Source organism: Corvus kubaryi, unplaced genomic scaffold (genome assembly GCF_017639235.1).
Source record: "Corvus kubaryi isolate FWS band 111438036 unplaced genomic scaffold, C.kubaryi_AGA036_p1.0 137, whole genome shotgun sequence".
In the NCBI taxonomy this organism is placed as follows: Eukaryota; Metazoa; Chordata; class Aves; order Passeriformes; family Corvidae; genus Corvus; species Corvus kubaryi.
The window spans coordinates 17,324,379-17,337,047 of record NW_024580671.1 but is presented as its reverse complement, the minus strand read 5'-3'; the positions used below and the strand labels follow the sequence as shown (position 1 = coordinate 17,337,047).

At 39.4% G+C, this 12,669-nt stretch overlaps 1 protein-coding gene across 1 annotated transcript in view; it reads right to left on the bottom strand.

Moving 5' to 3' along the window:
- The window catches only part of LOC121659474, a 49,913-nt gene that overhangs the window by 36,372 nt on the left and 872 nt on the right, over nucleotides 1–12,669 (bottom strand). The window lies entirely within an intron of this gene.

The following is a 12,669-nucleotide window of genomic DNA, read 5'->3' as shown; positions in this document are numbered from 1 at the left end:
ATATGTTTTATAGTATAAGAAAATATATGTGAAAATATGTGTACAATTCATAGCATCACAAACCCTATTTATCATAACATTACTTAATCTCAGAAGACGTAATTTTTTTTGAAGTTATATTGAAAACCTTCATTAGGAATCATAGGTCCTAGGTTGTGGAATTCCAGGAACCATGGAAAATGCAAGAAAGAGTAAGCGAATGACTCCACATTTCTGGTATGCTCTGAGTTCACCAGATTGGTCTGCCTGTTCAAAGAAGATTGGAAGGGGTCAGATTTGGTCAGCTGGGAATCCCTGCCACACTGTCTATATGTTTTAACAGGTGGAAGGGTTGCTCAGTTCTTTGCTCTTCTGCTTGGAAGTGGGCGATGTTTGGAGGTGCCCAGGGGGTGCCCACTGGGCTGGACCAGTTCAAGCACTCTGAAACTGCTACGAATAGGATAAGGAAGAGGCATTCACAGAATCAATCTTTAACCCCTGTGGAGAGAAATAGCTTCCTTCAGGGGACATAGAGAGCAACTGAACTAGGCTCCTGCTTTCATTCTCTCTGCAGTGACTCTGATGGGTACTCAGGGAGATAGCTTAATTGGTCCTCTCTGATACACTGATAATAATGATAATAAATAATGATAAAAATCCTGCTTAGGTGCTCCATAATTTGAGATGAAATTTCTACCAAAATGCATAAAATTCACCATTGTAGTTCTATTTTTAAGATTTGTGCTCCTTTCACTGAATAAAAGGCATATGGGGAGGGAGAAAGGTAAACAGAAATCTGAGGAAATGTGTCAGGTGAAATCCTTGGAAACTTTCAAGGTCAACAACATGAAAAAGTGTGCATGAAACCTAACAACTCAGCAAGTAAAAATGACCTCACATTTATGAGAAGCCAGGTAGAAGAGTACGGCTTTGCATTTGCCCTACTGCTGTTCACATTTCCTGTAGTTTTAGTTTGTTGTTCTTAATAATAAGAGATTATTGGAGCAAATAAGCAACATAAATTTACACCTCCATCTGTGGCAGGCAACAACTGCCGTGCAACTGAAGGGAGAGTTCTCACTCCAAGCATCTGAGGACAGTGTTTCCAGAGGAATCTCTCAGGCCTCATCACTACTCTTCAAACAGAGAGAAATTTACAGGCAAAAATTCACTGACAGTTGAATAGCAACAAAAAGCTTTATAAATGAGAACTTCATTAGCCCAGGAATATTTAGGATTTCATGGTTATGTAAAGTACCTTTATGACATATCATAACACACTTCTGATATTTATAATATACCTATTGCATAACCAAGGAACTTTAAGCTGTAGAACAATGCTGTTATACTTTTAACAAGGTTATAATTCCAATGAGATATATTTTAAACCCATTAAAAAGTAATACATGACCTTTTTTAGCACATTTTCCATCCACTTTAAAAGAAATCTAAAAAGTCTGTCAGAATTTTAGATTCCTTTGGATGCAATTTTGCATGTCTGTTTTGAGGGAAAATTTGATATTTTCAAAGTTTTCATGTAACGCCTGACCTACAGGAACTCTACCCCTGCAAAAATAGTAAAGCATGTGTCTTCAGTGACACTGATTTTTCCCTCACTTGAAGAAAATACAGCAGCTGTCTGCCATGACAGTTACAAATCTGTCAGGTTATGTAAACTGGAACAAAACAAAGAACATGGTGTCAAAAGGAATGCCTGCAATTTCTGAGAATTTGAGTTGCTTGTTCTGTCTCCCAGGGTTTTTGGGCTTTTGCTGCACAGTACGGACTTAAGAAGCGCTGGGCTCCAGTTGTAGAGATGGTAAATAAGGCTCCCTAGACAGGTAGGAATGCTATTACTGTCTGTGTAGCCCTTGCAACCCTTGATCTCCTTAGGCTAAGGGCTCACTACCTTTTCCTGGTCCTTAGCAAGCTCCAAAACAAACTTCTAGAAAACAAGGTAGCTTTAGATTGAAACACTGCCTTTATTTCAAAAGAGTTTTACCAAATATACATGTCCCTATATAGCTAATCTTATTTAAAAGTAACTTTCCAGGAAGAAAATTCCCAAGATTCGAACTATCTCTCTTCAGACCTACGACACTGCAGTTAGTTGGGCTCCACTGAAAGAGTGACAGAGCAGTCAGGGATAAAAATAAACTGCTGGTTCACATGTCATTCATGCTCACAGAGAAAGATTCAGGACATGCTGACTAAGCAGTGTTTGACCAATTAAAGTGGCTCTTTTGTGTTATTTTTTATGAACTACTCCACTGAAAAATACTATGACTATTAAATGAGTGTCAAAAGTTGCAGTGGTTTAGGTCTAGGCTAATATTCCTAGGTTATATGTCCTTTGTGCCTGTCAAGTTTTTTGTTCCTTTTAACCTCTAGGGAACAGGAAGAACTGTTCTAGTTCCAATAGTATTTAACTTTATATGATTCCCAGGATCATTTTTAACAGTTCTTCTACCATACCTTGTGCAAGGACTAAATGTTTACGTTGTTGATGTACTTTGCTGTTGGACTATGATCAGGTGTTCATGCCAGTTTCATTAGCTTTTTTGGCAGTTGTTTATGCAGATGATTACAAGCTGCAGCTAATTCATTTTCAGGGTCTAGCAGCAGTGGTAGGAATTGAGTTTTAGGGGCTTATTTTACACCTGCTGGAGAGACGGAAAACACAGTGGCACACCATGGCTCATGCAGTTCAAGGATGTCCTAACAGTCCTTTAGGGTGACTTTTTTGCTATTGTCTCCTCAGTATGTTTGGTCTGCAGGGAAAATTCAGGAACATTGTGAATTGGTGATAACTACATGGAGCCATGTTATCAGACTAGCTCTTACATATCCATGTTAGCAATGATGAAGAGGTATGTTTCTCTCTAGGCCAATGGCTATTTTAACTTCTAGCTCTGACTAAGCCAGTGGAGCAGGAATTAACACCCAGAGCTATAGAAGTGCCCCTAGCGTGATGTGTGCTAGAATACACAGAGTCTCTGAGTTTGATTACTCCTATTCTCTCTTTTCAAACCATCTTCTCTAGACTGCCTTTTCAGACAGATACCTTCTGAACAGAGAAGGCTCAGGTTGTGTCCATAACACTCAGTAACAGCATGGACTGAAGGGTTAGCTGAGTTGGAACTGTAAAGTGTTCATGACAAATAGATTCTAGAGTAGTTTGCAGTTTTTCTCCTGAGCAATACCCAGAGGAGGTGTAGCTAGATGGGATTCACATGCTGCTAGCTTAAGCATTAACATGCTTACCACTCCAATGCAGACACCCAGAAAGAAAGATTTCTTCCTGGACAGGTGGCCACCAGTCAGACAAGAGAAGCTGTAATAATCTGTTCTTTGATCTTTCTGATGTCTCCAAGATTTCTACTGCTTTCTGGCTTGGATCACAGTTTAAATAACAATAACATTTTTCTCTTGAGTCCTTTATTTGCTAACTTCTAGCATGTCAACAATTTCATTTCTATCAGTGCTTTTTTCATCTTTCATGAATTTCACAGCTTCAACTTATATATTATCTCATAGTTCAAAAATTTTTAAAGAACAGTTAAACCAACATCACACATTGTGAATACAAAAATGGATGGTGGTTCACAGACATGTACAGCACAGGGTGTTTCACCTCTTCTACCTGACACTGAACCGTGCCGTAGATCAAATCTCTCCTGATGGGAGAGGGTGTTTTAAAAGTCCTTGCAAGGAGTTCGAGAAACAAACAGAGACTTTCCTGGAGTTTCACTGCTGCCAGATAGTTGTTTATTAAATCTTATCAGAGAAATAGAGTCACTAGCGTGACCCAGGCATAACACAGAGCAGAGAATGAAGGAGAAAAGTGTCCCATTATCAAGACTTACACAGCCTTTTAAAGATAATTTAACCAATGGTTACTAGAAACGTATATTATTTTCACTTTCCTACCAATTATCCGGTAACACAGCCAGGAACTGCAGAATTTTTTGTCCAATCATCCCAAATTACTTTTACTGCAGAATATGGAGTTGTAGAAGAAGAAAAAGAAGGTTTGGAGAACAACAACAATCCTCCATTTTGATGGGTTTTGCTCTTATCTATTTACTACAAAGAGAAGCCTAAAACCTCTAAATTTTTCACCCTGTGACCATCTTACATAGTAGTCTATCACCTAATTCACACCACTGTATTTTCTAGTTCTTGTCTGATTGTAGGCAGTTTTTTCCAAGGTTGGAGGTTAAAACAGTGTTGTTCAGGGGGGTAAGAACCCTTAAAAACAGGCAGAGAAATATTCTTGGCACTCTGGGTTCCTACACTACCCAGCAGATATTCTCACTCTTGTTCCGGAAACTTCCTGGTTGACCTTTTCTTCATGATAAAGAAGAGCATTGCCAATGTTGATTTTCTTCATCCCTTCCTGTTCAGTCCTGGATGCCAATCTGGAGTGCTTGGGCAAGAGAAGCTAGGATACAGTTGGTGTGGCCAACTTTAGGGACGTAAGACTGAGGGTCAGATGAGACACAGTAGGCACGGTGGCATAGTGAAGAATACTGGAGAGGTTCTATGTGTATTGTCATCAGGAGATGACCACACCATGTTCATGCATTTCATATTATAGGGCAGATTCATATTGTTGGGCAGATTAATATATATGCAGAACTGGTGATTTGCCTTCATATCACAAAGGTAGCCAGTTGCAATGGTCTGTTCTCCAGATGTATTTTAGAGACCACTTAAAAGATCAAATTTACCTAAAGCAGCTCTTGCTTTTTATGTGGGAATGGCTGGCATGATCACTGTCTCTGTGCCATGTATCTTTGTTTCTGCATAGTATTTGAAATCAAATAGCTTATTGACCACTTCTGTCAGGTCTTTTCTTTTGGGGACAAAATAATTGAACATTTCTCATGGAAAGTCCTTGCCATGGGAATTGTCACCTCCTCTGTAGCTCAGATTTGTAGCTTAGATAAAAGTCACATTTACTTACTCTTGGTCTTCCTTAGAGCTAGCCTGGGCAAATAGCCACAGAAGAAAGCAAGCACCAGACTGGTTTGGTTTGTGCCAATTTTTGATAGAGATTATCCCAGAGTCTTGATAACTGCAGAAATAGTAAACAGTGCAATAGTCAGTGTAAAACTAAAAAAACAAAACTGAAAGCCTATTTTTAGAGACAGTTTGAAGTTCACTTCGGGACAAAAAAGAGCCGGAGATCACTCTACAGCAACAAGTGTTATGTGATTGCACCAGTTGCATTAAAGCTTTCAAGTGTAAATCTCTTTAAAGGCTTTCTATTTGAGGAAAATGTCATTTGGGAGACTTGGGTAAGTGTCATGGACCCTGTGGAATGTAGTCATGGACTTCATTTGGTGAGCTGGATGGCTTCCCAGCTATCAGAAATTCCAGAGTGGCCTGAGACAAAAAACAAAAGATAGAAGTTGCTATATTTGGTATAAGCCAAATGTTGTCTGAGCCATTAGAGCAACAAGGGAGTCTTTAAAGGGGTGCTTCTATAGCTCCTAGGCAAATAAAAAGCTTGAGATTCACCTACAAGTTTCACTTCCAATGTTCCACCTCCACTTTCCAGGTCTGCCAAGATTTTTGAATATGACCTGACAAATAGCATTGAATAACTGCCTCTTCCAACAGCAGATGGGCAGCCAAAGGCTGTTGGGCAAGCAGTCCTCTGGCAGCAAAGAGGGATATACATATTCTGACTCAGAAATTCTTAGATAAAGTATAAACATCAGTAATTATTACTGAAGAGGCTGTAGGAACTAAAAGCAAGGACCATAATTCTGGGAAATCTTAAAGAGATATCAGATCTTTGAAGAATTAACAATGTGTTTTATTTTTATACCTTTTCACTGAAATCTTCTGTGTATTTTTATTCATTGTACTGTGCCTGTACACTCCTCATACCATTTTGATATGGTAACCAGATAAATTCCATCTGATGCTCATATCGTCATACCAGTGGTCTCTAAGGACCTATGAAGAATGAGATATTAGGATATAATATAATACAGTTTCTTATAATACAGTTTTCATATTAAACACAGACATTCTCCATTTCCAAGACGTGTAATACAACAGCTTAGAGAACAATTTTTTATCCAATACACATTACATTTTGTCTGTTATAGATCAGCATATCCCAGTGAAGCCAATGGAGTTATTCCAGTTAACAGTAGTTAAGAAATGTATTGGTCTTAAATTGAATATTTGTTTTTTAAGCATTACATGCATTCTTACAACACAGTCCAGCAACCTGTGTCTCTCCTGACACTCATATGGCCCCATGTGCCATCTAGTGGAAAAGGTCAACCTTAAAAGGTACTGTCAACCTGAGCTAGGAGGGTTTACAAAGGAAAATGAAATGAAAAAGAAATACTAAGGAAGTCTTATTCTGAAGAGCAACATACTGTCAAGTGCATGTGTTTTACAAGTAGGTAGAGAGAGATAATATTTGACAGTTTGGAATTAGTATTAAATTGCCAGTATAAATAAACACTTTTGAATCTTTAACTGCATAGAAATCAATATCTGAGGGACAAAGGGACTTATTTTTCTTAGTCTTCTGATTAGTCTTGATTTCATAAAGGCAATATGGAGAAGGACAAGAAAGATAAAAGATAAAAATAGAAAAGTACATGTGGAACTCAGAATTTGAAGGAAGTAGTAAAAGCTACTACTTTAGAATTGATATCAAATTTCCTGCTGTCTGAAATGCAAAAGCAAAAGAAATCAGTGTAATGTAAATATAGTAAATTATACTAAGAATTATTTCATGATTTAAAAAAAAAAACAGGCTTCATGGAGTTTTTCTCCTTTCATTTTTTTGTCTCTGTCCAACTAGTCTGCTCTAGAGATCTATTTTCTCTCTCTTTTTTTTTTCTCTTGTTGTAGAATATATCTGCTGCAACTTCTGTCTTTCTTCAGTCTTTCCTCTCTTCAGGAGCTGCTTACAGCTGTTTTTGCAGATCGACTCTCCCTATCTTAGTTTAATTTTCCTGTAGTTTATAGTATGTTCGTGACTGCAGAACTGGTTTAACTGTATCACCTACCAAATAATTCCTACAGTATTCATCTTCACAGATGCTTTTCTGAACCCACTTTTTCTCAACACTTAAGTCATAGCAGCAGTTCTTACTGTACTAGAGACACATGGAATATGAGTATGTCCAGGGAAGTCCCCTTCATGGAGCTGGATGTGGCAGCAATGCTCTTAGTGTCATGTGCTTGGAGGAAAGTTTACCTGCAGCTAAACTTTTGTTCTGAGACCAGACAGGCAAAAACTTGTTGCTGATTAAAGCAGAGTGAACTAAGATCCCCGCAAATGAAATTTTGGGCAAGATACCAGTGTGTCAAAGTTCGCATTCCCTATGCCTTTGTGTGCTTGAGTCTTAGATACAAGACATTGGCTAGGAGAAATAGCCCCATAAACAATACATATATTTACCTCCTCCTGTTGAAAAATCTCAAGCTTTTTCAATGACTCAGAGAAAAAAAAAAAAAGGCCAAAAAAAAAAAAAGCCGGTAAAACAAAAGTGGGCCCTAACTGTTCCCACTTTAAACATCCATGTGTATTCATTATATGTGTGGCTGCTGCAACTTCAGCAGCAAGGTCAATTTCATTACTTTTAACATGCTACAAAAGTTGACCTGAAAAATGCAGGCAAAGACACAACAAAAGTTATGTCAGCAGCTTTAATCTCAGCAAATATATTGAGAATTTTGTGAGCAAAAGGGTACTCCTCGATGTAAAAGCCCAACCCTGTCAAGTAAGTCTCATCATTTCTGACAGGCTTAGAGGTGTGGGAACTTCTCAAAGAAAATATTCCCCAAAATATTTCATAGCGGAAAGTGTCAGTCAGCTGAAAGACAGGAGTTGCTGACTCCCGTCCTCTTGTTTCTCTCTTATGGATCTCTGACTAGATGAAGTCATATCTGTATGTCTTCATACACTAACAACAAACAGACACTTGTAGAAGAACCTAGCACTTAATTTGATTGCCTTCTGATCCAAGACAGGGCTTCCACCAACAAAGAGTATCGTAACATGAATGAATTTTTCTGAAAGAAAAAACACTACTGGAAAGTGTAGAATTTGAAAAATTCTAATCACATTGCTAAGGCAGTCCTATATATTCTCTGGCCCTGCCCCTCACTGCTTTAAAGGCATACCTTTTTTATGAGCATACTTCAAATCTGTGAAATGTGTACAGATGCTGAAAACCTAATCCTGAGCTGTGGAGATTCAGTGAGCGTATCTATGCTGGTATTCACTGGAAGAGCTGAAAGGTGATGAAGGGGAATTAGAGAACTAGAGACTTAACTTCCCCAAGTGCATGTAGCTGGTGCCAGTCAGAGAGCAAGACCTTCCTTCTTGCTCTCAACAAATTGGTCCTAAGTATGTTTTCTACTTGTGTATATATATACAAGTATATATATATATCTATAGATAACTATATCTATATATATTTAACGCTTACAGAGGTTTTTCAGGTTATTCCAAAAGTGTGTTCCAAAGAAAACATGCACATAAAATAGGGTGTATTCCTTTCCCTTTATAAAATGTTGGTACATTATGCTAATTTTTAATCCTAAAATCAGGAGGAACATAGTACTGCAACTACCCATGCTCATGAGAGTGGGCAAGATGCTAGATCATCCTGGGACCAAGAAAAAGCATGAAATAAATCAGAAATAACTACATTAATTTGGGATAAAATAATTAAAAGATAAAGTGTACTAATATTATGTTATAAAATTTTTGGCATGAATTTATTAAAACACACTTCAGCAGTCAGAGCAGAATAAAAGCTAATTTGCAACTGGTTGTAATGGGCTTGGAATCAGCTTTAGTATTAAAAGAAAGTTCAAATACAGTAGAAAGGAAATACAATACAATAAAGCTGTGACTCAAGGGACTGATTGGGATAATGAAATGCATTTTGATGAATTCTTATGGGTAAAGTATTATTACAGAGGAGCTTATAAACAAGAGGGGAATAGATGAATTTGCCACAATAGCACTACAGTGTCACAGTGACTTTTATTACTATAGAAATTATTTTGAAGTGTGAAAGGTACTGTGCTTGGTGTTCTAATAACTAATCTAAAGTGACTATTTCACTGAGCTTTGTTGTTCATCAGGATCGAAAGTATAGACTCTGTGTCTGCTTGGTAACAGAACTGCTAATGCTCTGTTCATCTGGCCAGCCATGAGTCTCCTCTGTATGCTAAGACCATAGAGCAGGCATTCTGCACATCTATTCATATAAAACCCAGGGAGGCTGTGGAAGTGTGCTGTTTTGCCTGCTCTGTGGGGGCCTCCTGTGGTCTGATTTAGATGGCTCCTTCTCTCACAGCAAGTTAAAAATAACTCTTGAGCTATGATCTCTGAAAACAGCAGGGCTAATGCCAAGATCAGAGAGCTGTGGTTTGCTCCTTGTGTGTTTGGAAATGTTACAAGTAATATTCTATGAACTTTTAATTTATATATAATTTCCTTTATGCAAATATATACTTTCTTGTTGAAATGTTCATCATTTTATAAACCCAAAATTTGGCTTGCCTCAGAATGGTAATTAAAAACACCCAGATTTTAAACTTGTATAACTTTTTTATAGATTTCTTCTCCACTCAACCATGTAATCAAATCTTATTAGAAACTGTGGAACATGGAGCAATTACATAATTTCTTTAATTTCCCAAGTCTGTGTAGGTAATTTTACAAAATTCCCTTAGCCTTAGATACATTTAAAGAAAAACTGTGAATCTTAGCAACTTATGGAATATTGTTTTAGAATTTCTGGGAATGGTGCTGAAGAAAAGAGGGTAGGTGAGGAGATGATTTCTAGTGCATCCTTTAAACATACTTAAGATAGCATTAAAATAATTTTATCTCATAAAACATAAGATATTATCAATGGCTTGATTAATTGTAAACAGAATATCTTTTTTCATCATCTCTTGTTCTCCTTAAATTGTGTATTCTGGGTGGGATTTTGCATGTCTCTTACAGGCTTACGCTTTCTTAGCACAGAATGTGTTTTGGGCATTACTGCAGTATAAGAATACGTTTCAATATTATTATTCTACTAGCAGCATATCTGATTTAAGATGTCTTAACTGATTTCCCACTCACTGGCAATTATTTCTGGTTCTGCTCCAAGAGGCTATCACACACACCCCTTCTTTGTGCCAATTGCACAGTTTTTGTGATCTGAGAAACTTACATAGTTTCATACAAAAATACAGCCTCTTGAGAAAGAGCCATGCAAAGATCTGGTAGATGGTGCAGTCATGCCATCAAAGAGCGCAACTAAAGAATAGTGATCTCTTGCAACAAATGAGAAATGAGCACCTCCAAGGTGAGGGGGAGACTCAACTCTTAAATCACACCTGCTGCTGAAAGTGAACTCTTATTTATTTGTCCTAGTGTGTTTGCAGTTCATAAATGTTTGACTTTCATAAGTTATTAAATATCTTGCCTCACAGCATGATTTTTAACACCTAATGACAGCTCATATTTTACCTGAGCAGCCTCTGACGCATGTTGAATTCATGTCCTCTGTAAGATATTTGCATCACATGCCTCTTTATTCTTTCTCACATTTGTTGAGGGCATATAACAGAAAGGGAAGATGAGCCCCAGAGAAAAGAGCACATGAGCTTCCCAGCAGGAACTATTCTAACTGCCAACAAAACAAATCATATTACAGGAGGTAAAAGCGAAGCCAATGAAAGTACCACTTGAGATGCTACTATGAGTAGAACTGCTCTCATTAATTGTGTTTGCAGGCATTACCATGTCAGGCAACAACATCAAGGGAAAAACAAGGAGCACAAAAATAGATGTGACAGACCACAAAATGCTATATGTTTTATAAAACTAGTCCTGAGTCCATAACTGAGTTTAGTCAATAATAGGCAGTGCCTTTCCCATGTGGAGTGGTGAAGAGGGGAAAAAAACCCTCATCTTGTTCCTGCCCAAGAAATATTATTCGTATTGTGTGTGGATGTGTGAGAGCAAGGGTCATCCATTTCTCAGCTACAATCAGCCTTTGGAAAGTATCAGACTCACACAGCAGGTAGCAGGTTTCAGCAATCACCATGCATCATGTGGAACTGGCTGTCAGTGGAGCACAGGAAAGCAGAAGAAACAAGCATACAGGGAGGTCAGCTTGCTACCTTGCAGTCTTTAGTTTCTCCCTCCCACCCCCACAGCCTCCTCTCCTGTCTGTTCAAGCTCCACACAGTCGATGTGCCAGAACAGTTCAAATGCATTCAATAAACACAACTGGCCTAAAAAATGGTGGATGTTCAACAATCTAATACTTCTCTAAGGTAAAGGTTCACAACCTACCATGGGTTTGTTTTGTACATCTATTTGATGCATGTTCTAACCAAGTAGCAGCTTCCTGTCTATTGGGAAACAGTTCTTAGTGGTCACAGGAGCAGAAGTGTCTGAATTCAGTCTTTAATGTGTAATAAACTGGTCTATATTATGCACCATGCTCTTGGTTAATATGTTTCTTTATTCTAACTTGAGAGGAGTGCTAGTTGTGATTGCAGGCTATCAATAATCAGATAAAGCATTTAAGTAGATGTACTGATGGAGAAGTCAGAGGAAGAAGCTTCACTGACATTACCTTGATTACTCCTGGCTCTAACCATGGGCCAAAGGGATTTCAAGGGGCCTAACATGAGGATCCCTGCCTTTACTAACTCCTCCACAATGTAGTATGTCAGAATCTGTCCCTGATAATCTCCCCATGGGAGATCTGCATCTTCATTCCTCGTTGCCTCATTCTTTTCCCTTTGGAACTCGATGCTCCTTTACTCCATATCTGATCCAGCATTTATTAAAGAAAATTTTCACCAGAGATAAAACCTTATCTTCCTTCCTCTCTACTCTATTCCCATTATTAGAGATACCCTCTAAATATCACCGTGTCGTTCTAAGAGAAGTATTCGGGAGTAAAAAATATACAAGCGTGAAAGGGTTAGGTGAAGACGGCCAAAGCAGCCCACATCGCTGCAGATATGGTGGTGTTACTGGCAACTTTAATTTCAATACTGTCAGTGTCACTCTTCCTTAGAGCTGCAGCAATATCATAATAATGGTATAGGCATGTCATTAGTACAAACAAAGCAAAACAACAGCTTTGCAATACAGAGCCATAAGCTAAGTAACATCCGCATACATAGAGACATACGATCTGAATGGGATCTGTTCCTTTCAAATTGTTGTGCTTTATTTAAGAGTCGAGCTTGACTATTTCTAAGAGAGCAGAGAGGTATAGCCTTTCCAATAACGAGCATCTGGCGCTGGGAAAGAGCTTGGAGCTGCTACGGGGCGGCGGATGCTGGGGGCGCTCACACCGCAGCCCCTCCCTGCCCGCCTTCGGAGCGCGGGGTGCGACTGCGCGCCGCCCCCACCGGAGGGCGCCGCAACACAGCTCAGCGCGGCAGCCCCGCGCGGCGCGGCTCAGGGCGGCGCGGCTCAGCGCGACAGCCCCGCGCGGCACGGCTCAGCGCGGCGCGGCTCAGCGCAACACAGCTCAGCGCGGCACCCCTGCGCGGCACGGCTCAGCCCGGCACGGCTCAGCGCGGCGCGGCTCAGCGCGGCACGGCTCAGCGCGACACCCCTGCGCGGCACGGCTCAGCCCGGCACGGCTCAGCGCGGCGCGGCTCAGCGCG